At 43.9% G+C, this 25,518-nt stretch overlaps 1 protein-coding gene across 1 annotated transcript in view; it reads right to left on the reverse strand.

Annotated features, from left to right (window-relative positions):
- Nucleotides 1–25,518, reverse strand: part of CngA (Cyclic nucleotide-gated ion channel subunit A) — a 426,897-nt gene that overhangs the window by 202,476 nt on the left and 198,903 nt on the right. The window contains exon 3 of the mRNA XM_050184183.3: nt 11,439–11,510. The gene's annotated coding sequence lies outside the window, so the exon portion shown is untranslated. The remainder of the gene's footprint in view (nt 1–11,438; nt 11,511–25,518) is intronic.

Consider the following 25,518-nt stretch of genomic DNA (forward strand, 5'->3'; position numbering starts at 1 on the left):
AATCACCTTGTGCTTTGAAATAGTCGGATACATATAACAAAGTTTTAAATCACTTGGAGTTATTTTTGATTCCTCAATGAGATGGAGCAATCATATTGTTCATATGGAAAGGAAGGTAATTGTGTCATTTGGTTCGTTTACTTTCTAGAAGTCGATTTGATTTCCATACTCGACTAAAGCTAACAATTTATCGCGCTGTTTCTAAATCGCATGTTAATTACTTTCATTTGATCTGCAGCATAAGACATCGAAAACTAACCTCGCCAGTCTACTGGTATTGTAAAAGAAAGCCGTAAGCTATAATGCTGGTATTAGTCATAAAGCATACACTAGATATTTTTTGCTTATTTTAATATTATCCGCATTAGCACTACTTTTGAATATCGGTTCCTTTATTACATTAGCTTCTGAGTTCTGAGTCACTGAGTTTCTGAAGTCTCTCGCTGACATAACCAGAGAGGATAAAGTGGCTCGTACTACATATATGCATGGAAAAGTGGAATTTTCCTCGAACCAGAATGAACTATGGTGATCAAGCTTTGCAATTCCTGATGCCAGCGATTCTTAATACATACGAAACGAATGAAAGTAATATATTTACCCTCACATTTAAAGAATTTAAGCGACATTTTGTAATGGCCAGATTACAAGACTTTCTGCTTTGTGTAAACTCCTAAAGAGGGACTTCTAGAATATTTCAGTTATTGGAACTTATGATATTGTGATGCTGTTTTCAGATGTTGAAACAATTTGATGCCGCATACAAAATACCGCTGTACCTTGAATGCTGCCTGCGACGGGGACAGAGTCAGGCCGCGCACTGTGTTTTCGCGGCTCAATTCGCGTTGATGCGAGACTCGGCAAGAAGGTCAATTCGCTCGCTGCTGCTGCCACGCTTCCTCCCTCCAGTGTTTTGACAGCGTGTTTCCGTGGTCATCGAGTGAGATGTATTTATGTTTGCTTGTGCGCGCTTGACGCCATGTTTGTTAATTTAGTTAGTATGCCTATATTCACAAGTCTATATGGCCGATAAAACTACTATCCCTACTTCGTGTAGCTAGCTGTCCATTAATTTGCTATCGCAATCGATACTTCGCCTTTATAGGGCGATAGTGCGGCTTTTTTTTTTGTCTGCCATGCATTTACTTATGTTGGGCCACAGGCGCATCAAGCTACACTTTTGTAGCTATTAGTCTGTTGTCTTTTCCCCAATTTCCTTTCGTGGGACAAATGAAGGAAATTTTTAACTCAATTGAGCAATGTTACTTACCGATGGTAACCAGCTACAATGGCTGCAGTAATGGCTAAAGTGTTGTCGGCTTCTTTTTTACTGGCCGAATCTACTGACAGGACTGTGCACTTCAATCTTTTAGTGGATGTATTTTGCACATTGTCTTGGGAGGAAACAAGTTTTGAGAAGGAAACGCAAGATCCCTATATTATAGCCACATTTTTGTCTCTCATTTCTATTTTCCAACTTATTCCCTGCACTTTCCTTGCCCAACTACCTTAACGCAACAAAAAAGTACTAAATATGCATGTTCCAATGAGGCAGATTGATATTTACCAGCCTTGTAATTTCAAACATGAAGTTACAAGAGAATTTCCGTGAGCGGAGTCATGACTAGTGTCAGAAAGCATGTAATAAATGAAATTAATTACTTCTCGCCACCTTGCGGGTTTCCGCAGAACTATTACGTTAATAAACGAAGTACATGTGGTAATTAACGTTATCTGGCAATTCACGTGCAATGTATCCGTGTGGCCATATAGGTTTGGGCAGTGGCCGCTTGGCGCAGCCTGAATTTAACCCATATAATTCATATAAACAGGGCATCAGCGCCTATATTTTATGCAATACATTTAAGGTTTTCTTTACTATATAGCTTACTTCACTTCAAAGCAACGACGCTGCCTGCTAACTTATTTCGCCTTTCCAGGCGAAATAGCAGGTGTTCAAATGTACTGAAATTAAATGTTCAGCTCTATTGTGTATATCTTTCAACTGAATAAAACCTTCTTCTTCTCTCTAAAGAGAGAGGGAGAGAGAAGAAACGACCCAAATGAACGAACATGCCTTGCACTCTATGTATTTGTCAAGATGGCTCGAGTGGGCCATCTGAGCGTGAACTTAAAGAACATGAAGAATTCGCCCTCTACATGTTCTACTTTGGCATGTCATTTGTTTTACTTCATAAAAACTCTGACAGAGTTTTGGAAAAGTAATCTGCCACTCTAGGCTGAGAAAGCCTATAGCCTGCTATTTCTCTAGGGCATTAAGCTAGACTAACAATACCTGTGCTTAGAGTTCCTTCACACTGACAACACTGGCACGATAAGCAGAGCCAGTGGCCTCCTGGAAACCGTAGACGCTGCAGCTATCTACATCCTGTCATCGGGCTCAATCAGCTGCACTACAACCCCAGAACTAGGCGCCAAAGACTCCGAAAGGTAGCAGTCGAAGTCTGCCGGGCAGCCCTCCAACAGACCCACATGAGTGTTTTCGTCCTCGAGTTTGACACCAACAAAGAGCAACACAGCCGAGTCACTCCGCTCTCCAACTGACCGGTAACCCAATTGACGTCTCGGGAAAACAATGGCGCCGGTCATACGCAATGCAGCCCTTCGATCGCACGCAGCTCCCGCTTGCTTACAGTTATACGGATAAAAAAAAAAACACGTTCTGCTGCGCCGTCTAAGTGTGCTGTTGGGCTGCATTCTTCGCGCCTTCAGAAAATAGAGCGCATTTTTCGTTACAGTCATATTCGCCCAAGCTTGTACGCTCGTTAAACCCTACAGCAATACAGGCGCGTCGACTGTGCTTTAATGTGAGCTTCCTAAAATTAAATATACTCAAGTTAACAAGTACAGCTTGAGAATAACGACAGAAATAACGAGAAGAAACGGTGGTTATCCAGCTTCCGTTTGGTTCACCTACTTTGCTGCTCTACTATGGGAGAGGGCAAACGGTAACGAGGTAAGTATCATAAGCGCGTCGACTATGCTTCAATGTGAGCTTCTTAAAATAACATATACTCAAGCCAAGAAGGGAAGCTTGAGAATAACGACAGAAAGAACGAGAAGAAACGGAGATTATCCAGCTTCCGTTCGATTCACCTACCTTGCTGCTCTACTATAGGAGAGGGCAAACGGTAACGAGGTAAGTATCATAAGCGCGTCGACTATGCTTCAATGTGAGCTTCTTAAAATAACATATACTCAAGCCAAGAAGGGAAGCTTGAGAATAACGACAGAAAGAACGAGAAGAAACAGTGATGATATAGCTTCCGTTCGATTCACCTACTTTGCTGCTCTACTATGGGAGAGGGCAAAGGATAACGGAGTAAGCATACGAAAGGAACATTACAGGAAGTAGTGCGTACGAACACTGGTCAACTCCATGGAATTCTGGCCTTGTTAGTTTTGGTTAACAGTGATCGAACAAGGAATGTCGCAGAAATAAATGTTTTCACAAGATGTCTCGTCTTTGTCAGGACCATGACTAAGACAAGTGCCGTCGTAGAAAGGATTGACCTTGTTCGACCAGTGAAACCAATTTTCGTTTGGCTTTTTGTCTGTGCTCCTGATATGTGCATCTACAATGTCAAAAATAAAAATTTTATCGATTGAGTACCGCTCATCGTTTCAAGCGTCCGTCTTCCCGTCAATTTGCCTTGCTTAGCGTTGTTTAATGCGTTTAGGCTATTGCCTTGCATTTAGTGCAACAATGCGGGTCTTCTGTGAATCTCCTGTAAGCCTAATCTGTTTTTTTCTCGGCATAACAAAATTCCAGACCATGTGTTGGGACTGTTTCAAAACTGTGATCTCCACGTGGATCTGTTTAGTGTTTGTCCTGACTACGCATGCTAGCGACAAACGTTGGTCGGCGTGAGAGTGGTTGGCTACTTCCGTTTTCTTGATGGTCTTGAAACCAACCAGGAGAAAAAAGCGTAATTTTTTCCAGGCACTCAGAAGGACTGGAACTCTACTTTCAGGCCGTACGCACCTGCAGCTTCGTTCCGTAAACAAGACGGGCCTAAACTGCACATTTGGCCAGTTTAACCTGTACTCTAGAAATTGTGCCTTTCGTCTGCCCTTGTCATCTATCATGCTTTATCTCTCAGACCAAATATTCATTTTCTAAATTAAAATGTCGCGAAGTTACAGTCGAAAAGCCACAAATCGGCTTGACAAAAGACTGCACTCTTAAGTATAAGACAGGTGGGGAAAGAAAACAGTAGTAAACTTATCAAAATACATGCTTGTACACATGCGCAAGTGAACAGAAACATACAAACAGATTAGATTACAAACTTACACGCAAACAAGTTCCCTTTTCCCCTTCATCAAGGGCACGTATAAGGTATAGGGTGCCCGTAGAAAACTTTAGTGGAGCTGTTCAATGAAATAAAAGATTGTAAAAACATGGTACAAGACACAATTTTAAAGCCTATGGTGTTCACCGTTACATGTCTGACGACAGCTAGAACACCGTAGGTATTGTTGGGTCTAGGGTGGCGTTCGGGGCATGGAGTCCGCCAAGCCCATCGACTACGACTTCAAGTTGTAGAAAATGAAGGAAAAAGGGTGTATTTAGTTTAGTTGCGTGGCTCCAGAGCGGAAGCCCACTCCACGCAGGAGCAAGTTAACGTCTCTCTCGAAAAGTATACGCTTTTAATCCCTTCGTCTTCCCTATAGGCGAGTCGACTCGGGAATCTGAAGAATGTCCAGCACCAAATCATCGTCGACTCCCTTGCGATACAACGCCCATGCTATCCATAACCTGCAGTAACTCCGTCTCGAAGAAACTGGTTTGGAATTTCTGGCAAAAGGAAATCATCCAGCGAGAACTGGTTCGTTCGTCATTGCCCCCCCCTCCCACTACCCCCCGTTCTTCGCTCAGTCAGGTGAGTGAAGCGCGGGCTGAGGGTCTTTCGTGGAATCCTGCAACAGCCGTTTTACACGTTGTCTCGACGGGTGGATAGTGCCGAGCGATGGGTGGTGAGTTGACTCGCCTAATTAACTACGCTTATCCATTCGTTGACGGGGTTCCCTCTCGTTCATCCTTGGGGGGGAGCGCTTTTAGTTGTCGTCCTCGCCGCGCTGACGTCTGGTCAGGAGGTGAGATGGTTTGACACGTGGCAAACGTTCAATTAACGCCCACGGTGGTGTTGAGACGTAACAGTACCGTTAGTGTATCTCGCGCCGTGTTTTTCAAATATCTTTTTAGTTTGCTGAAAAGATTGGCTGATGTTAGCTCGGACATCCTGTATATGTTAGAGTTTTCTTGATTCGTAAGTTACCAGCGCAAAATGAACGCAACAAAAAGCAAAGACGCAGACACTCCAAACGGTGGCTTGTGGTGTTCGCGCCTTCCTTTGCTGTTCCAAAAAAGAAAATTATCAGTCAACTATAGCCCGCGTAAAAGCACTGTTCTATTTTCGGGCAACCTGCTTCTGTTGACTATTGTTGTCATAAATATTTTTTTCTCTCTCTTTCTCTGATATTAAGCATACGTACACTCGATAAACTTCCTAGACACCCTATGGAACATTATCTCAAATACAGGCTATATTTGTTTTTCTAAAGTCTGTATAAAAATAAACTTCTATAAACTTCCTGCGACTTGGCAGAATTAATTTCTCGAAGCGAACGGCGACCACGAATGGGCGTGACTCGCGGTCGGGGTGCCGGAAAGTGGGCCCCCAATTTTATGATGGTCGGTGCTATCGCTCCACCAGAACTGCATCCCCGATTTAGCGAGAGGGAAGGAAAACTCAACGCAGGCGAGCCCCACTACACTGACAGCCCAGGTCCCAACGTGCAGAGGGAGAGCGGAGTCGCCCTCCGCGCAAGTTTGACGAATGTTCCCGAAGCGGAAAACGCTCCACGCCTCGCCCCCTCCCCAGCCTTCCCCATTCTTACCTCTCGTGCCACCGCGTCCGAGCTTATCAACGACGGAAAGGCTGCGCTCACTGCGGCCTCTCGAGCAGCAGCTGTGGCCGCCGTTCGGGAAGAATCGCGTTCCGTATATAGTGTAAACAGTTCGCCGCTCTCTAATGAGCCCCTCACCGGGGGAACGGAATGACCTTGCTCCCACATTTAAGCCTGTAACGCCCGACGTATCATTTATGCTGCGCTGCATTTGATACCTCAATGGTTGGATTTAAGCGTGGGAAGTTAACGCAGCGCCTTTAGTAGCGTTCTTGACACGCTGCAAACAGCTTTCAGCTGTGGGTATGGTAGAAAATCAATTACCAATCGATTAATTATTTTACTAATTATATTTTTGATCGGATAACATTGCTTTCTGTGTTCTTTTTTTTAAATGTTCTCTCCATAGCCTGAGATAAAGGTGAACAAGCTTTTGTCGATGTGGAACTATGTCTGGGCAAGGAAGGGTTAAAAGAGACCTATGTAACCGAGTCATTTCACCTTATCGAAGCCGGTCAAGGCAAGCAGGCTTTCTTTTTTGCTATTTTTCGCAGTCAATACGGGTGAGCTCGCTAACGATAAACGCCCCAACAATACATCAAACATAAACCGTAGAAGAAGCTATCGACGTCGCATACAAACATGTCGAGCAAAGTCTGTCCAGGCACGTACAGTAAAGCAGCTCATGCAGCAAAAAAAAAGTACAACCAATAAATTGATCATTCAGTCTAGCTATAAATGGCTGTAGATATACAATTTTAGAAATAAGTGTGGAAAGGAAATTGTGTCGCGAGAGGCAACGTAAACGAGAGCAACAATGCCAGAAATTTTCTTAGCAGTGAAAAACAAGGGCCAGAATCTCAAGACCATTGGCCCGCCATCATCGCTAATAATATGTACTTTTGCGCATCTGCTCTTACAAACAATCTTGATGCAATATGTGTGTGTTTGTGCGCGTGCGTGGCGACACGATCAATCACTGTCATTTCTTAATATGCATACACTTGTATTTTATGCACTTTAGAGCGAATAAAGTTGAGACCCTTTCAGAGCTACATTGCACGACGTGTATATTTTGCACTTCTTAGCGAATATTTTTAGGCCTCTATACAGCCATGTTTCATACACTCCCCGCAATTAACACTCATATATCATTGAGAAGCACGGATCATCGACTTGGCGCTCTTTGGCCACATCTGGCCCTTGCGCCAATAAACTCTACAAATCAATCAATCATTGTAATAACGCCTTTTTCATCCCTGCGTCGAAATAAACCAGGTTAGTCAACAAAACCAGCTTCGCGGGCGAACATTCTTTCTGTACGTAAGCGCCCGCCACGGCTCCACGCACTATCAAACAACGTCGAAATATCAAGATATGCGTGTAAGCCGTATTGAATCAAACTAGCCCACTTCATTATAGTGTGCCACGATCAGGCAGTGCGAAGCAACGTCGTCACAGAACGGCGAGGCGGCTTGCGCTATCCTCGTAGGATGGCACAGGCTAATCGCAAGTTCCCCGCTACTTCGGAAACAGGGTCAGCCTTCGCGGAAGCCTGCACCGGTCGCTCGCCGCCAGCCTCCCACCGAGCTCGTTCCTGTCAGCCAAGCCCGCCTACGAAGCCGTCCCGGAAGCACGATAATGAAGGCTCACTTTGGCACCGCTCCGTTGCATCTTCGCGGACTAGATTACCACTTCCAACCGACGGCCGTTTCAAGTGACGCCTGACAGGTGGAAAGCAGAGCTCGGCAATCGCCACATTCATCAACGATGCAGCGAGAAACGAGTATCGGGCGACCCTTCCCTTGGCTTATACTTCACCGGACTACATTTGTCTGTTTGTTTTCTGTTATTGCTATTGTTCACCGTATCACTCTCGTACTGTTATGACTCTGTACGCAGAGCCGTCCACTTATAGAGGGAGCACCCCATTAATATTCATGCCTGTGTAACTTCAGCATGTCTTCTACATTATGCAGAACGTGCGTCTTATACGACGCCTAGTTCGGGTGTGTATTAATGAAAGACTATAGTCACCGGGATTTTGTCTCACGTGCAGGCTGCTATGAGCGCTTTCATACCGACGAGGTGTTTTCATTGAGAGCGGACGATTCTGTATGTTACTGTGTCTGAGGAAAACATAGTCTGCGCAAGTTACTGTAATACCATTGTGTGCCAGCGAAACATTATTCCTCGGCATTCTGCTGCGCTTAAGCGGAGTGTTAATGCACTGCATGTAGATAAGTAACCTTCTGCATGCCTGTGCACCTATGTACCTAGGCCGAGGCTCTGAAAGCTTCAACTATACGTAATAGAGTTTCCTGATTTCTTGGCATCACGGCGACCGTCATCATCACATCACAGCATCACACACACGCACACGCAAACACAGGGGAATTTCCAGGCGGCGCCGCCACTCGTACTTCAGTTATGTCCTTTTTGTGCCTTACCAACCCTTCTTTCGTACCATTTCTTTCGTAATGTACCGTTTTAGGTACATTAGTTCGGATACTCTCCCGCTGCTGAATGATTATTGCATCACTGCGCTTTCCAACGTGGAATCCACTCGTAAAATATGTACACGTTTTTCTCCGTTCATATGTGAAACGTTCCGAGCAAGGCTTAGTTCCGTCGCACGTCCCGTTTGGACGATGTGCTCGCGCGGCTGCCCCGAGAGGGTTGCCCTCCGCCGGCGCATGAAGACAAATATGCCACCTCTTTCGCAAAGGGCGCCATCGTGCCCCGATGATGACATCGGCGAGGTTGCATGATTCATGTTTGTGCGCGCTCCCCGGCCGGCGTCGCGCCTACCCGCGAGACCACGCCCACGAGGCTCTCGATGTGAAACATTGAAGCAACGTCGCGTGCGAAGTGGCGAACCGCCTACACGAAGGCTCGAGTGGCAAACCGGGCAACGCCCCCTCTCGCTTCGTCTGCACTTTGGCTTTCTCGCATTGTCTTGCTCGCGTGTAGAAGCTAGCTCATAAGTTTGGTCCCACTTTTTTCTTCTTAGTACATTGGCTAAGTACCACAGGTGAAGTAAGGAAGCGAGAAATACGCGATAGTTTATCTATGCTTGATGACACAGCTTGTTTGTTGTTACGTGTTCGCTGCGGTGTCGTGTCCGACTGTTTGGGCTACCGCCATTTCTCTCGGCGTAGTTATGGCAAAGCGAGCGTAGGATGCCCGTTGCAGTGTTCAATGGGAACAGCTGCTCTTATACATAGTTATTCTCATACGTCTTTCAGGCAGGATCCACCATTACGTAAATTGGTGCAAGTTCTCTGCTCATACACGCCCACAGTCCATATAGACAACCTTGCCAACTGGACAGTTGCTGAATTGTACCTTTTCAGACAGTAGTTGGGCCCTCACTTGGAAATGTTCGCAGAACGTTATAGATTACGGTTCAGTGGGCAGCTTCACCTGTTGTTGTCGTCACTGCGTGTTAATGAAAGAGCATATGAGCTCGTGCAAACGAGAAGCTTTCTAGGCAGCCGACAGAGGGTGATGCGATCAACCACTAACTTGCTGAGGAAATACCTCGTCGGCACTTTCGAACACCTTTAACACTACTGCGCCGCATAGAGCCTCCTTGCTGTAACAGAGCACAAACAGGGTCTGCTTGAGTGTCAGTTGCAAAGCGTGCTGGGGCTTCTCCACGTTGCGTGCATGCGCGCACCATTTCGTCTGTCTTTACGAGCGCTTCCGCACCGAGAACAAGTGTAGCTTCATCGGAAAGACTGCGGACAGTGCGTGAGGAGATCACGTGCTTTCACGCTCGCATTTAGGCGAAAGTCTAAATTTATGGACACACGGTGACATGCCTTCGCAACTCGAAAAGAGGTGCTATATAACGGAGCAATTGTCAAATCAGTCTGTTAGGCTAACCACACTAGTAGCGACGCCAGCTTTATCACCACTACGAAAGCAATAAGGAAGGAAGGAAGCAGGAATAGACGGAATGACAGGGAGGTTAGCCAGTTCTCAGACAGTCTGGCTATCCTGTGCTGGGGAAAAAGGGTGAGGGGAATAAAAGATGATAAAAAGAAGATGTTACAAAATAAATAGACTATACTATACTATACTATACTATACTATACTATACTATACTATACTATACTATACTATACTATACGATACTATAAAAAGCACATTCCGCAGTGGTCGGTCATGACCACGTTAGGGCAGACATACTCGCTTACCAACTATATGAATACCAACGAATGGAACATTATTTGCCACACTTGTTCTATAAAAGCAAGTTCACGGATGATTCCCTCATTCTTATCCCAAATAAAGGTATTTTCTTAATGTGTGATGCACTGCGTGTTTAAACTTCTTGTGTGCCTTCTTTGTTAGTACCTGGTAATGTAAATTTTTTTACTAACATTTCCGTTTTATCAGTGGAAATGCTCTAAAAAATGTGTGACTTTTGCTGGCTTGTGTCTGCTAGCTTGTCGTTGGCAGCTGGGTGGTCAGGCTGGTACGGCCAGTCTACATTTGCCCAATCTATTTTTTTTTCTTGCTTTCCTCATCACAAATGGTACATTACATATTTTGCGCAAACTAAAGCAAAAATCAAAGCTATAGAGGTATAGCATCGCGTTAGCAACCTGTTGTATGTAGGGCGAGGCGGGGAGGAGGGGCGGGTGTCTCGTCATTCTGTAACATTTACATTCACGTTCTTCTCACCTGAACAGAGTGGTCCGTGTTTAAAGGGGGATATGTGAGTGTAGAGCTCCTGCAAATTTTTCCACCTGACAACTGTACAATCAATCGGCTTTGCAGTAAATTAATAGCGGTTAGTAGCATTGCTATCTTCCTATGCTCCCCAGCTTCAACCGATGCCTGCCCACACAGCATCAGCAAAGTGAGAGCCGCCGCATTTAAGAATATTTTCTTTAACTTAACGGTGTACCGAACTACACGCAGCTGCCACATAATCATCAGTGCACGGTTTCGAGCTTTTATCAGTGGCAATTGTCCGTTGGCAATGGGGGGGGGGGGGGCACGTGCAGTGGTGACCGTTTAGAACGCGAGCAACCTGCCCCGTGTTAGGCTCACTCATAATAAAACTTCCGAGAAATCATCGCGCGAACCCACCGAGTACTGTGGTAATACATATCAGCGTCACTCATTAGCACTTTCGCTTCGTTGAGACCGCCAATGATTAATTTGTCTCCTTGTATCACCAGGACATTGACCGTTCATGGAGGAGAAGCGTCAGAGACCGAAGTTCAAATGACTCCAAGTCGAAGAACGCGTATAATTAGAATAGGTTGGCAGATTAACGGCCGTAGCATATGAGCGTATATGACAGACAGAGCACAAACAGCCCAGACCACGGATAAATGGCGATCACAGCACAGGACAAGATGGACAGCAAGATAAGTTAATTGGAATGAAACGCCTGTCCTATAGTGTTCTCGTTCGTCTGCGGTCATGTACACGCGATATGCCACCGTAACCACGGCACGTAAAAGCAGCGGATCACTCCTCACCTGCTGATCACGATGAAAGTGGTGCTCCCCAGCTGATACGAATGCTCCCATCATGCGAGGTCCAGTTAATCCCTGCGAAAGACAACGTCACCGTTACTAAAGATAATGAAGACACTTAAATGCATCAGTTTTAACAAGACTCAGAAACAGTCCTGTCTGTCACCTTCGCCACTTTTCAGTGACTATTTTGTCCGGTTTCTTATCACGCACCCTCACTTCTTTAAGGCCAGTTCTCGAAACTGTAGGAAAGGGGAAATTCAGAGGCAACAGAAAGGCGAATCTGAAACTCCAACTTGTAAATGAAGTCCAAAGGCGAATGTAAGTCTGTCAGTCGGCTCCATGGAATGAGTCGTTCTCCCTGCGGCACGTAAGGAGTTTTTGTTTTGTTATTTTGGAGAATAAAACCATCAGTGACCGGTCACCTTGTGAGGGATAAAAGAATGTGGAATGCGCGCATGCGTGAAGCTCTTTAACCAAGAGAAAGCTCGCCCACGTTTAAAATGTCTCACGTAAACATTACCAGGTGCAGCACTGGGACAGTCGCCGCTCGTGAGAAAGAAAAAAAAAAAAACTCCGAACACGGCGCAAAGAAACAAATAAATAAAAAGACACCCAGGAAACAAAACTGAAAGAGAATTATTAATTTTTTTCACGGGATTTTTTTGGAATGTATTGGCTACTTGGTTCATTAGGAACGAAGGTTTCCTAAAACAAAGAGCATTCCTGAAAAAACAATCTTGTTTGTAAGAAAATTCGCATGGAAAACAAAAATGCAGCCATTCGCAAACTATTTGACCCGTTAGCCTTTGCGCCAGACCCCACAAAGAAAGGGCCGGCGGCCAACATTGTCCTCTCCTCTGTAACGAGGCCTCAAAACTTTTTTTTTTTCCTTCGCGAATGATGAACATGGGTTCTGAGGGCAATAGCACAACGTTCCAATGCCGTTTTTATTTTTACCTGCCAGCCTGAATCGCCGTCTAAGTTCTTACTCTCTGCAATGTGCGGCGCAACCAGAGTCGCCGCTCATTACTACAGCGACCGCCAGAGTGCGCAATTGCTGGTCCAAGCGTGGCCTTGCTTTGGGCCTTGCGGCATCCGCCAATGTTTGGCCGTCTCGCCGGCAGCCTCACCTCCATTTTGTTGTTTTCCTTTTTCCTTGTTTTCTTTTGTTCTCGCAATATTGCCAGCCCCAAACAACTTTCGTATTCCACACAGACGACACATTTCATTTCATTTATTATAGCCCTCAGGCCGAGGGCATTACAGGGGGGGAGTGGTAAATACAAAAGAATGAAGAAGACAAATACAGTTGGTTACATGAGTGTTTAAATGGCATCTGTATATACACTATTATCTAAGGCTTCACGGAACTGTTCATAATTAGCAAGGCCTACAACTTCGGTGAGAAGATGGTTGTAGTCACGTGAGAGCGTTAAAACTTACTTCTTCCGTGGAAATGTTTATATATAATTTACATCGCTTAATGCACCACTTACAAGGTCTGCTTTTATGTAGCACTGTGTCTGTATTTTCATCGCATCTTTAGGAGTATATCAACAATACCTTCATATGCACGTGTTGGTGGTTCTCGTTGCGCACACGCTTGTTTACGTGTGAGTATGCGTACCTGTGTGTCTGTATACATGCGTGTTTATGTTTGCGCGCGTGCATGTGTATGTGCCTCGACATTTCTTCTATATATTACTCCGACTTGCATTGCACTGTCCTCGTGTTACACTGCAGCGCACGTTTAAAGACGCCACAAAAAGTTATGGACTGCGACTTGAGAGAAAAAGTTGAATATCTCCGCGGCCTATAATAACGTACGCTGGTATTCGTATTTCTTGTCTTTACTTGTATATGCGAACAAAATTGTATGATTTCGCTAGCTATACGGCCAGAAAGTGGCCCTAAAAGTTCAACATTCTCCACGTCCGACGGTTCAAAAACTTTTGTGTTTGACTGTACATATGATACGATTAACCGGTTAGAGGCAGGCAGACACTGTTCGCGGAATGAATTTTCACGCACTTAGGTATCTTATTCCGGTCCCGAAAGGATCCGTACGTGTGCAAGCAAAAGTATTGCGTAAAAACATAACTTCGTCAAGCATCTCGTTTCAGTTGCGCGAAGTTGATGAATATGAACACAATTTGCTTTAATTAAAACTTGACCTTCTTCAAAAATCGCCATCTCGTAATTCCCTGCAAGGTTGTCACGTAGCTTCATTCGACGATACAGCCTGAGTAGAAGGGGTTGTTTACAAACAACCGGGGACGTAAAAGCATATACGCAATGGAAAAAAAAATGTGGCTAAGTGAATACTCCTTGCTTGTTGAAAATCTAAGTGCTCTTGCCCCAGGCACGGACATCAATTTGCTGAAGCGAGAGTGGCACGCGGAAGTTACTCTCACGTACGCCGCTCTCTCGTTGCAAACATCGCGTCCTCAGCCTGGAAGTCATCAGCTACACGTGAGTTATCTGTAATTTGTTGCTTATTAAAGTTCCTGATTGCAAGGACTTCAGCTGCCCACAGAGTGTTTCTCTTAAATTTCTGCGGGTAGCAATTAGCAAGTTCTGCTCAGTACTGAAGCAGTCTGCTGTCAATATCATAGAAATAAAGGTTATAGCGAATAACAAACCGGCGAGGTGTGCTAAATACAGCGTCAAACTTAGCACTAACACTAAGCCACTTACGTGGCCCCAATGGCCCGGGACCTCTAGTGCAGGTGATGTAAGAAGATGGGGAAGATCAAGTGGCGCTGTTCAATCTCTGTCAGACTCTTACGGAATTCAGTGTGACAGTTTTTTGACAGCAAGCAGCGTAATCTAAGTGCTGCAAGTAAAGCATGCTTCCCTTGTAGAGTGGGAGGACTGTACGTAAGGCAAAACAGGAGGCTACAAGGTAACGTAGCTTCTTCTTTCTTGTCGTCAATTGTTTACGTGAACACGCGCGTCTTTAATAAACAAAGCTGTATACAAACCGTAATTATACTTGCGCAACTCTGCACGCTCAAACAGAAGAGATGTCCATTTCTCAATTACACAAGAAAGACGCAAAACATAAGACTACTTAAGATATAAGTAGGGTTCAGCGTCTGCGGTTCTTACTTCCGCACGAAAATTTGTTTCCCTTTGTGTGTGTGCGCGCGTGCGTGCGCGTGTGTGTGCGCGAATATCTATTTACAGATGAACATTAACAGACTCTTTGCCGTGCATATTATTTCGCACCGAGGTTGCCGCATTTTTGTATGTTATTGTTGATATAAATCACTAATTTTATTGACGCCGAGACATGCCGTATGACCTCAGATGCTGCTCTTATAAGCTGCATATATGCATATAACAGAATACCAAAGCTTTAGAGAAGCAGCCTAGCAAAGGCACAGCACCATATAGTGACGTGACCATGCAGCAACTGCGAGCGAGTGCATTTGACATTCGAACGAGCAATTTTTATTGCGATAGCAATTTTATGGACACTCGAAGCGAATCTTTGCCATCGGCGTCGCAGTGGGGTACCGTATATATTAAGGTATATGCTATATTCCATGCCAAGCTGTGTCGCATACGGTATATGCGGATTATATATTCCCACACCAGACCATCGCTAATGTTGCTCATACCAGGTCTTACATTCCTGACAAAATTATTCCTCAGAATTTTGAGAATGGCAGCCCGCAAAAAAAGATGTCATGGAACCAAATACCGACAACGCATGCCTTTTATCTTAAATCTTCTCAGGCATAAATATCAAAAGTGCGAAACAATAACAGAGCTCAAATTTGAAAATGATGCAATTTTATTGACGTGACTGTGCATTACTTCAGGAATCGGTCCAGGAAAGAGGTTTGAAACAAACTCGATACGGAAAAGTGGTTAGTAATGTCGCTACGAAAGACGTCGGCTTTAATTAATAAACGTAAATGAAATTGTCCGATGCCAGATTTATATATATATATATATATACGAGATGAGGAAGGCAGGGAGGTTAACCGGAAGAGACCGATGGCAGGATTCAAACAGAGGATCCCTAATCTTACACGATGTTGCTACCGCATTCATTGCTTCATCCTTATGGCAAAACTGTGGTATATCTTTTATTTCTACATTTACCCCACAGCTTCCAAAGTTTGGAACATTGCGTGATTAGGGAGGGGGGGGGGGCTGTTACAGAGATAACAAAGTGAGTAGCTAGTACATAGCACAAAAGGTGCTCAATTTGAACAAATGCACACAAATCTAGGACTATAAACAATGGAAACAACTTCAGAGAAGCAAGTATTCAAAGAACACATCTATATGGAGTGTAAATAAAAAGAAGAGAACCAAAAAACAAACAACCTTTATACGATGAACTAGCGACAGCAATAAAAGCAAGCCAAGAGGAGATTAACTTTATGCACTTCTCAATGTAAAATATATATATATATATATATATATATATATATATATATATATATATATATATATATGTGTATATATATATATATATATTACGAGGAGAAATCAATTAGCTCAATTATGAAATTATTGGGTCACATATGTTCACGATACTATGTGGAAACCTGTTACAAATTTTAATTCCAAAGCGAATGAGTGCATACACATAGAATGAGAACATTTTTATTTTATTGTAAGAAAATACTGCCAGTCGGAATCCCAGACTTTATGTAGGTGTGAGCTGGAATTAACTGGAATTAAAACAGTACAGGAAATACAGAAATGAAAACATACAGTATGAAATGTAGAGCTGATCTTATTGCAGCAAAAGAAAGTAATAACTGTATAGAATGAAAGCCCAAATGATACACAAATCAAAATAAAGTTACATAATACTACGGTAATATGAACTAACACCACATAAGCCCTAGAGTAGCAGCAACTACCCATTGTCTAACGCAATAATAATGGCCGAACAAATACGCATACCATACAAAAACATAATATCTAATAACAAGTAAAGCAACATCGTAAGTTACCCTCGCAGACAAAAAGCGACACCAGATGCCACCCGCAATGCAATTAACGCCGAGATTATTAACATAACTACACGCGAGCATACTTAATTACAAAAGCGACAAGTTAAATAGGAATTAAAGCAGTCACTCTGAGTGCATGGGGGTCAGAACAGAGTACACTGTAAAAATCAAAGTAGAATTGTCAGTGAGACAGCGCAGGTAACGCGCCAATGAACGATTTCAGTTCAGCTCTTTCGAGAACCTCGGCTGGCAAATTATTCCAGTCGTTAATCGTACGAGGAAATAAGGAATACCTGTATATATATTGATATGACAGAGGTGTTTAGTAAATTTTTTAGAGCGAGATGAAGAAGTTTCGCAGCGCAAGATTGGTTTGATATACTTACTTTTCTCTATTGCTGACTTGTCAATATATACAGGATAGAATATCTTCAATCTTCCACGATACCATTTCAGTTCTAAAGTTTCGAATTTTGCTCTTGCCGAAAGAGCTTTGGAGATGTGTCGCATTGGTAGGCCTTAAGTATAAATCTTACGGCTTTCCTGTGTACTGATTCAAGTTTGTTTATGTTACCTTGTGTGCGCGAGTCCCACACAGCCGATGCATACTCTAGTATTGATATTACATACGTTTTATACGCAAGTAGTTTACCTTCGTGGGTTGCCTTCACTAGATATATATATAGGGCCCGTCTTAGGTATCCTAGTTTTCTCAAAGCCCTCCCCCCCTCTTTTTTCTATATATGATACATGTTCAATCCATGTTAAATAAGATGTGATAACAAGGCCAAGGTACGTATATGCTGAAACAAAAAACACGCAATGACTGCACAGGATGTATTACAATTTTAAAGGGTGTTTCTTGCGGGTTATAGTCACCGCCACAGTTTTGGCCGGGTTAATGTTTATTTGCCATGTTGAGTGGCAATTATGAATTTTATATAAAGCGTTATTTAGAAAAACTTGGTCGCTGTAGGCGTTAACTTCCTCACAGAGCGCATAGTCGTCTCCAAAAAGCTGTATCTTGACAGGAATATTGTGAACGATATTGTTAATAAAAACTAAGTAGAAGAGAGGCCCGAGGATAGATCCCTGTGGTATTCCGGATGTAACCGGCGCAGACGGTGACTTGCTGCCATTACCCGTGACGCACAGATGCCTGCAGTTTAAATATACTTCGATCCAAGCTAATAAAGAGTAGTTTTTCAGAATAGGATTTACTTTCATAAGTAGCTTAGGATGTGAAACGTCGTAAAATGCTTTTTCGAAATCGAAAAATAAGATGTCAATTTCCTTCTGCTTGTGTCAACCAATGTCAACGTCGTGAAGCATTTCGAGCAGTTGCGTGACTGTCGACAAACCGCGTTGGAAGCCATGCTGACCGCTATTAGGCCACTGCTTTCTATGAGCACCGAAACGTGCTTGAATATTATGTGCTCTAGTACTTTAGCACATACGCATAACAGCGATATATATATAGGTCTGTACGCGGATGGCATGGACTGGTATGCCTTTTTTTTTGGTATAGGAGTTATTTTGGCGTGATGCCACTCATGGGAAAGTTCCGGTCGAGCAAGGGATTTGTAAAATATTAGAGTCTAATATTTAGAGCGCAATTCTGCGTATCTTAGTTAAAATCGCTTGGTATGTCGTTGATTCCACAGGATTTCTCATCACCTAACTAACCTACGGGGCAGAAACCTGGAGGCATAAGAAAAGGCTTCTACTTAAATTGAGGGCGACGCAACGAGCTATGGAAAGAAGAATGGTGGGTGTAGCGTTAAGGGATAAGAGGAGGGCAGATTGGGTGAGGGAACAAACGCGAGCTAATGACATCTTAGTTGAAATCAAGAAAAAGAAATGGGCAGGGCATGTAATGAGGAGGGAAGATAATCGATGGTCATTAAGGGTTGTGGACTGGATTCCAAGAGAAGGAAAGCGTAGCAGGGGGCGGCAGAACGTTAGGTGGGCGGATGAGATTAAGAAGTTTGCACGGACAACATGGCCACAATTAGTACATGACCGGGGTAGTTTGAGAATTATGGGAGAGGCCTTTGCCCTGCAGTGGGTGTAACCATGATGATGATGATGATGATGATGATGATGATGATGATGATGATTAACTTAAGCAAGAGGGAAAAGTCGCCTTCTCTCTCTCTTTCTCTCCCTCTATGTCCCCCTTCCACTCTCTTTCTCTTTTTATCCCCCTTACCCCTTCCCCCCGTGCAGAGTTGCCAACCGGAACTACATCTGGTTAGCCTCCATGCCTTTCTATGCATCATTTCTCTCTTTCTCTTTATCTCCAAAACTGGAGACAAATTTGCTGAGCAATTACGCAACCGCGCTGCGGCATCGCACTCGGCTCTTTCGTTGGATGAGCAACGGCACGTGGCTACTGCTACCTTACTCCTCCCCCCCCCCCCCCCCCTTCCCCCTTCCCTTTGCTTTTTCTTCTTACGGGCACGCTGTCCGCTATGTAAATCTCATTTACCTTTCGGCTCCGGAAGAGCTTAAAGGTTGTGCAATAAATCGGGTTACTACCCACACGTTTACGACATCAGTCTCCTTATGAACGCGTAAACGGCCGAGAAAGCATGATCTGCAGTCGTAAACTAAAACTGGGTCTGATGCCTTTTATGCAGGTAAGCATCCCATTAGTCGTCCACGATGTATGCACAGTGACGGGAAAAGATTTGGAAGGAAGTAAAAGTGCCACCAAAAATACAGAAAAAGTGAAGGTCCTCAATGAAAAACACGAAGAAAAGCAAACACAGACAAGGTAGATGTTGATATCAGTGCGAAGAATATATAAGGAATTCGTCCTATTCCCGAGTGCCTTGGGTTTTATTTTGTGCACGACGACTGCAATAGTTGCCAGCTGTTTGGTTTTTGTATATATAGGAGTACGTGAACGCAGGTGGTACACGCGTGACGTAGTTTCAAGACTTCTCCAAGTGCTTCGATGCGGCCAGACGTTAGCTAGCTTGTAAAGACGCTCGCTAGGAGTCGGCTGGGTACCTTTCCATAAAGCGAATCCTTCTTACATATAAGATCTAGCGTAACATGGTTCCCAAGGTAAAGGCAAAACGAAGTGAGAAAAGACGTGAAGAACAAGCTGAGTGAGAGACAAAAATATAAGAGAAAAAACGGCGTGTAATGCCTTCCTGCTGAGCATTTCTCTCTCTCTCTCTCTCTCTCTCTCTCTCTCTATATATATATATATATATATATATATATATATATATATATATATATAATGCAATATCTTGATAATTAAGGTTTCACCCAATTTGGAGGTATCATCGTCTGTCCTGAACACTTGGGCCAATCCCAAAGGTAGTGCAGTCACACACAGCGTGTCAAAGTGTGTGAGAGAGACTGGCACGTGACGCACACGCCAGACGTTTCAAAAGGTGAGTTTGGCACAAAACGAGTTTGCGTGTGACTGTAGCGTAATGGTTGCAGCATTGGGCTGCCGTGATGAAAGACAGAGAGAGGTTCGATTATACCAGCATCAGTCACGCATTTCCTCAAGCATTATAGGTGGACTTATAGACCCAGTTCGGAGGTATCTAACCGAAGATTCGGGATGTTTTACGCGAGTGCGTCACAGCGTGCACAGTTTACAAACGATACGAGGTACAGAAACGAAAGTTTGATGAACAAAACCGTACAAGGTCGCCCGAGACGGCACGGACGCTAGCGCGCAGCTGTCGAGACGTCACAATGTAAGTGTACTATGGCGTACTTAGAAATTTAGTGGTGTCTTTATACGAGACCGCTTTCTTACTTTATCGAGAAGATTATGTGAAAATGTTGTCAGCGGAGAATCGTACCGGCTGCTCTTTGCCACAGAGGAAATATGTTACAGACGTTCACAGAGAATTAGTTGAGACGGTATATACTTCAACAAAAAATTGCTGACAGTAGAATCGTACGCTCTAAACGCGGCTACTTTAACAGAAGTGCGCGCCTTCACAAGCGCATATTGTTGCTGTGTAGGGTGGCGTTAGGGCAAGGAATCCACCAAACCCATCGACGAATACGTCCGGTAGTAGGAATGAAGGAAAAAGGGTTTATTGGCTTAGTTACACGACTCCAGTTACGGAAGCCCACTCCATGCAGGAGCAAGTTGAACGTCCCAGTTCCCATCAGGACCCTCGACCTACTGCACGAAAAGTCTCCGCTGCTAATACCGTCGTCTTCCCTGAAGACTGTTTAACAACTAAAGACTGTCTAACAGCAAAACACAATCGTTGAATCCGTTGCGATACTAGGTCCACGCTATCGCAACATTCCACAGTTACCCAGCCTCAGAAGGCCGATGGTATGCAATATGGGGCAGGATAGCAACCTGCGAATCCTTGGTCGCCGTTGTTCTTCAGTAGCATTTGATGTTGGCCCCCCTCATCCTTAGTTCAGGCCGTCAGGCATTAGTAGTGGCCTTTTGTGGACCCCCCAACAGTCGGTGTCTGATGGATGGGTGCGGTTTGCCTCGTGGCAGACGTCTAATTAACGCCTTTGTAGTGTTGAGACGTAAGAGTATACATATAGAAGTAACACTCCAGGGAACACGCCGTTTACTAGAACTACGCACTTCTCTCCGATAATTGCTAATAATTTACAGGTTACGTATCACTTCTGGCATTGCTCTTTGGTGTACGTATACAACATGGGGGAAGTTAAACGTCAATGTTCATGTTCAGTATTGCCTCCTGAGCTTCGCAAAGTAAAGAAAACAGCATACGATATACTTTTATTGGACGCCAACAAAACGACATAAACACCCAGGAAATAAGAAAAACTCCCTATTGCACGTCCTTCCACGAGAGAAACGGCTGCCGCTCCAACAAGCCACTTTTTTGGAATTTTCTCTCCCCTCTCTATCATCAGGTCACAGTAGCCGCACTTCGACCCAGGGCGAGTACCGTACATCATCATCATCATCATCATCATCAACAACAACAACAACAACAACAACAATGACAACGACAACAACAACAACGACAACAACAACATAATCATCATCTTATTTGTGTCCACTGCAGTGCGAAGAGCTCTCCCAGCGACCTCCAATTACCCCTGTCTAGTGCCAGCTGACCCCATATTTATGGCTGCAAGTTTTCTTATTTCTGCAAGTTTCCTAATTGCCTGCCGTCCTCGACTGCGCTTCCCTACTCTTGGCACCCATTCTGTAACTCTAATGGTCCACCGGTTATCTGCGCTACGCATTACATGTCCTGCCCAACTTCATTTATTATGGCCACTATAATACCGGGTACCCCTGTTGACTCTCTAATACACACAACTGCCTTCATGTCTCTTAGAGTTACGCCTAACATGTCTGGTTCCATCACACTTTGCGCGGTATTTAGCTTCTTAAGTTACTTTGTTAGCACCCAAGTTTCCGCCCAACATATTCGTAGAGCTAGAATGAAATGATTCTACACTTCTTTCTTTTTTTTAAATGGAAAGCGGTAATCTTCCGGTCATGGCTTGGTAATGCCTGACGTATGTGTTTCTTTAGACTAAAAGCAGGAACAGCGCAACACAGGACGAGCGAGTAAACAGGACAGAGCGCTGTTTTGCGCTGTTCGCGTTTTTATTCTAAAGATGAACCAACCAGCCCCAGTGAACAAACACACTGCTATGTGTTTCTACCCACTTTTATTCTTCTGTATATTGCCTTCTCATGATCAGGGTCGCCTGTGAGTAATTGGCCCAGATAAAAGTACTCTTGCACATATTATAGAGGCTTCGCGCTGATCACGAATTATCGTTCTTTTGCTAGGCTATTGAACATTACCTTTCTGCATAACAATGTTTAGCCCTACTCTTATAGTTTATTCATCTCAAGGACCGACGCTGCGTGACAACTTCGCATTCTAGCACGCACACTCTCCTTAGCAGAGCGTAATACCGCCCATACAAGGCGCACAAGACTGCACAGACTATGCCTTTCACTGCAACTCTGACCACCGGCCCGACTGCACCGACGCGAAGCGTCTCTTCTGTATCGTTTGTGGCTGGGAATTGCCTTCACGGAAGCTTACTCAGCACTAATTGGAATTGCTGATAGTCCTGCATGTGATGTTTGCGGATGCGTGGAGAATACTGACCACTTATTGTGTCATGTCCTCAATTTCAAGCACAAAGACAATCCTTGTCCAACACGTTGAGGAAATTAGATGCTCGTCCTCTGAGTTAATAGACAGTACTAGAGCACCGTCCCCGCCGATCATCGGTTCAGAAGGCAGTGAAGGCACTTTTGTGCTTTCTCAGAACGTCTGGTTTGCACGATCGGCTTTGACTCAAGTACTGTCAGTGCACGTCTCTATACACTCTCCCTCTTCCTTCTCTCACTTCCCCTTCTCCATTCCCCCAGCGTAGGGTAGTCAACCAGACTCTTGACTGCTTGACATTCCTGCCTTCCTTCTCGCTCTCTCTACTCTCATACCTTGTAGGCCAAGGCCCTCAGTCATTTGTTGCAAGTCATTTTCAGAGTTGCTGAACCGGACAATGCCATCTTCAAACCACAGGTTAGTAAAATATTTGACGCTGCTCCTCACTGCTAATCCTTCTCAGTCTAACACGCGGTCAAGTCATACATACTTGCTATCCAAAACCACCGTCATAGGTCATGTCCAGCTGAAATTCTCCGGTCCTCATCAGATCATTGAGGCTAATGAGCATATTCAAACAAAAAACAAACAAGCAATAAGCAAACAAACAAGCAAACTTTATTCAAACATGTTTGAAATTAGATTGAAGCACACATAAGACGGAAACACAAACAGGGAAGTAGACAGGACGGCGCTTGACTCTCAACTGAATTTATTGATGGACAGAAAAACATTTATAAGGTTGTTACAGTATTCTCGCGCATGCGCAGTAAAACGAGATGAGACACACATGACACCAGTGCCAAGACTTCAGACCCTTCGAAATTCTATCGTAATTGTTGTTCATCTAGATACGCATACTCTCTATCGTGCAAAGTAATGGTTGACTGACGCAATCACCACCCCTTTTTCTAATATGGTATGCCTCAATTATTTCGCAAGACGATGAGCAAAACGAGAACAAGGTGAAAGCAGGAGCCAACGTGTCGACAACTGGACTTGTCTTCTTCAAGGCGACATATGCTTTCCTCGCCACAGTATATATAGGTGGGGTTCTTGTAAAGGGGAGAAGGGGTAAGGCGGTTGGGTGCGGCAACAAGGGAAAGTGTGTTAGCGTGTCGAATTGAGAGTAACGGAATGCTGTGCACAAGGCCAGGAGCCCCCCCCCCCCCCCCCCATTTGTCAAAAACGTGTCAACGCACGCGTGTTAGCCGGAGTGTCAACGGCGCCTGACAGGCCGGCTGCAAAAAAAAAAGAAAAAAGAAAGAAAAGGAAAAAAATACGCTAGGAAACCGAACTAAGTGTTGTTGCCTATAGCTTGAAATTTAGCATAGCGAATAGATTCTAAAGCTCCCTTCGAAACCTTTATGCCTATTGGTCGCAATATCTTGAAAGGTGCCTGCAGGTTTTCCACCTGGGGCGACAACATGCCTTTATTACGGGGGAATGCTGCGGGCTGACTTTTGCGTGGACTAACATGTCTTTAAAGTTCCTGTTGTCAACTATTTCACAAGTTACTTGATCTTTGTGTCTAAAAATAATCTGTGTCACTAAACTGCGGCTTACACCCACCGTTGCCGCAGTTTCTATAGCGCATGGCCAGATGAGTGTGGATTGAGATGAGTGTGGATTTTAACGATGCGTCGCGCTCCCTAAGTCGATCGTTTATCCATCTGCCGGATTGCCCCACATATACTTTACCGCAAGGGAAGGAGATCACGTAAACCACCTCCTTTCTGTCTACTTCCGTAGCTGTTCCCGATCTTATGTGCGCTTCAATCTAATTTCAAACATGAACGTCAATCAACTAGCCGAACTCACCATCTTATTGCAATTTATTCAAACATCTCAGAATGTCTCAAAGCGCGGATCAAAAGTATTCGACATGCTTGACTGGGTCCGTGCCCTCTACAAATGGCACACAGCAAGAACAGCGCGGTCTAACTAAACAGGTTACAGATTAGCCGTAAGTATGCATCAACAATAGGCACAGAAAATAATGATCATTGTCTAGCACAACAAATAAGACAAGCACATATAAATATGTAAGCAACGACAGAAATCAGTTTGCACGGAATATAGGAAAAACAAGAATAAGCTTACTAATAAGGCTAGAATACAGCACACGATATAACCAATTTCTGCTTTTCATTAAACATTTGACATTATTCTTGACATTCTTTCAAAGGGAAAAAAGTCCGTTGTCATCTTGTGTGACATTAACATCAATTTACTTGATGCTTCCTTCTGTTGTCTAACGTACTCAGTATGTGAGCTGTTTCCAAGGTTATGGTCTTGAATCTATACTTTCTCTTTCCACCCGCTGCACTAATGATGGTTTGGGAACACTTATTGACCATGCGCTTTCGAAACTTCTTCATCCTCCCTCCTCATTCATTCTTCAAGGCAATATTACAGATCATTTCCCAGTTGCACTTTCTTTTGAGAACAGTCCTCGCGTTAATAGCGTAAACTTTGTTAAGAATAAGTTTGATCGCGACAAATTTATAGAAATGGTATCCAATTCTGAGTGGTCTCGCATCACTTCAATGAATGATGCTGAATCAGCATACACTGCTTTCATCTCTATAATATCCAATTGAGTATCTTCACCGACAACATGTGTACAGTGCCATAAACGTTATTCGCCCCCTAGATACCTATGGTTGACAGGGAGATTACTTAATAGCCTGAGTAAAAAGATAACTTACGTAACAAAACAAGAAGACAACCATTTAATTTACATCTACTTGATCGTTACAAGCAGTATTGTAACACACTGAACTCTCTAATGAAGAATGTTTAAAAGCGCTATTATCAAAACGAAATTAATTATACTGCCTCAGACATAAAGAAACAGTGGCGCTTGATCGATTATTTTCTCAATAAAACCATTAATCCGCCTATAGCCTACATTCATCATGAAGGATCAATCAATCAATCAATCAAGAAGTCTTTATTGAGTAACACAAACAA

This window comes from Dermacentor andersoni, chromosome 4, assembly GCF_023375885.2.
Source record: "Dermacentor andersoni chromosome 4, qqDerAnde1_hic_scaffold, whole genome shotgun sequence".
NCBI lineage: Eukaryota > Metazoa > Arthropoda > Arachnida > Ixodida > Ixodidae > Dermacentor > Dermacentor andersoni.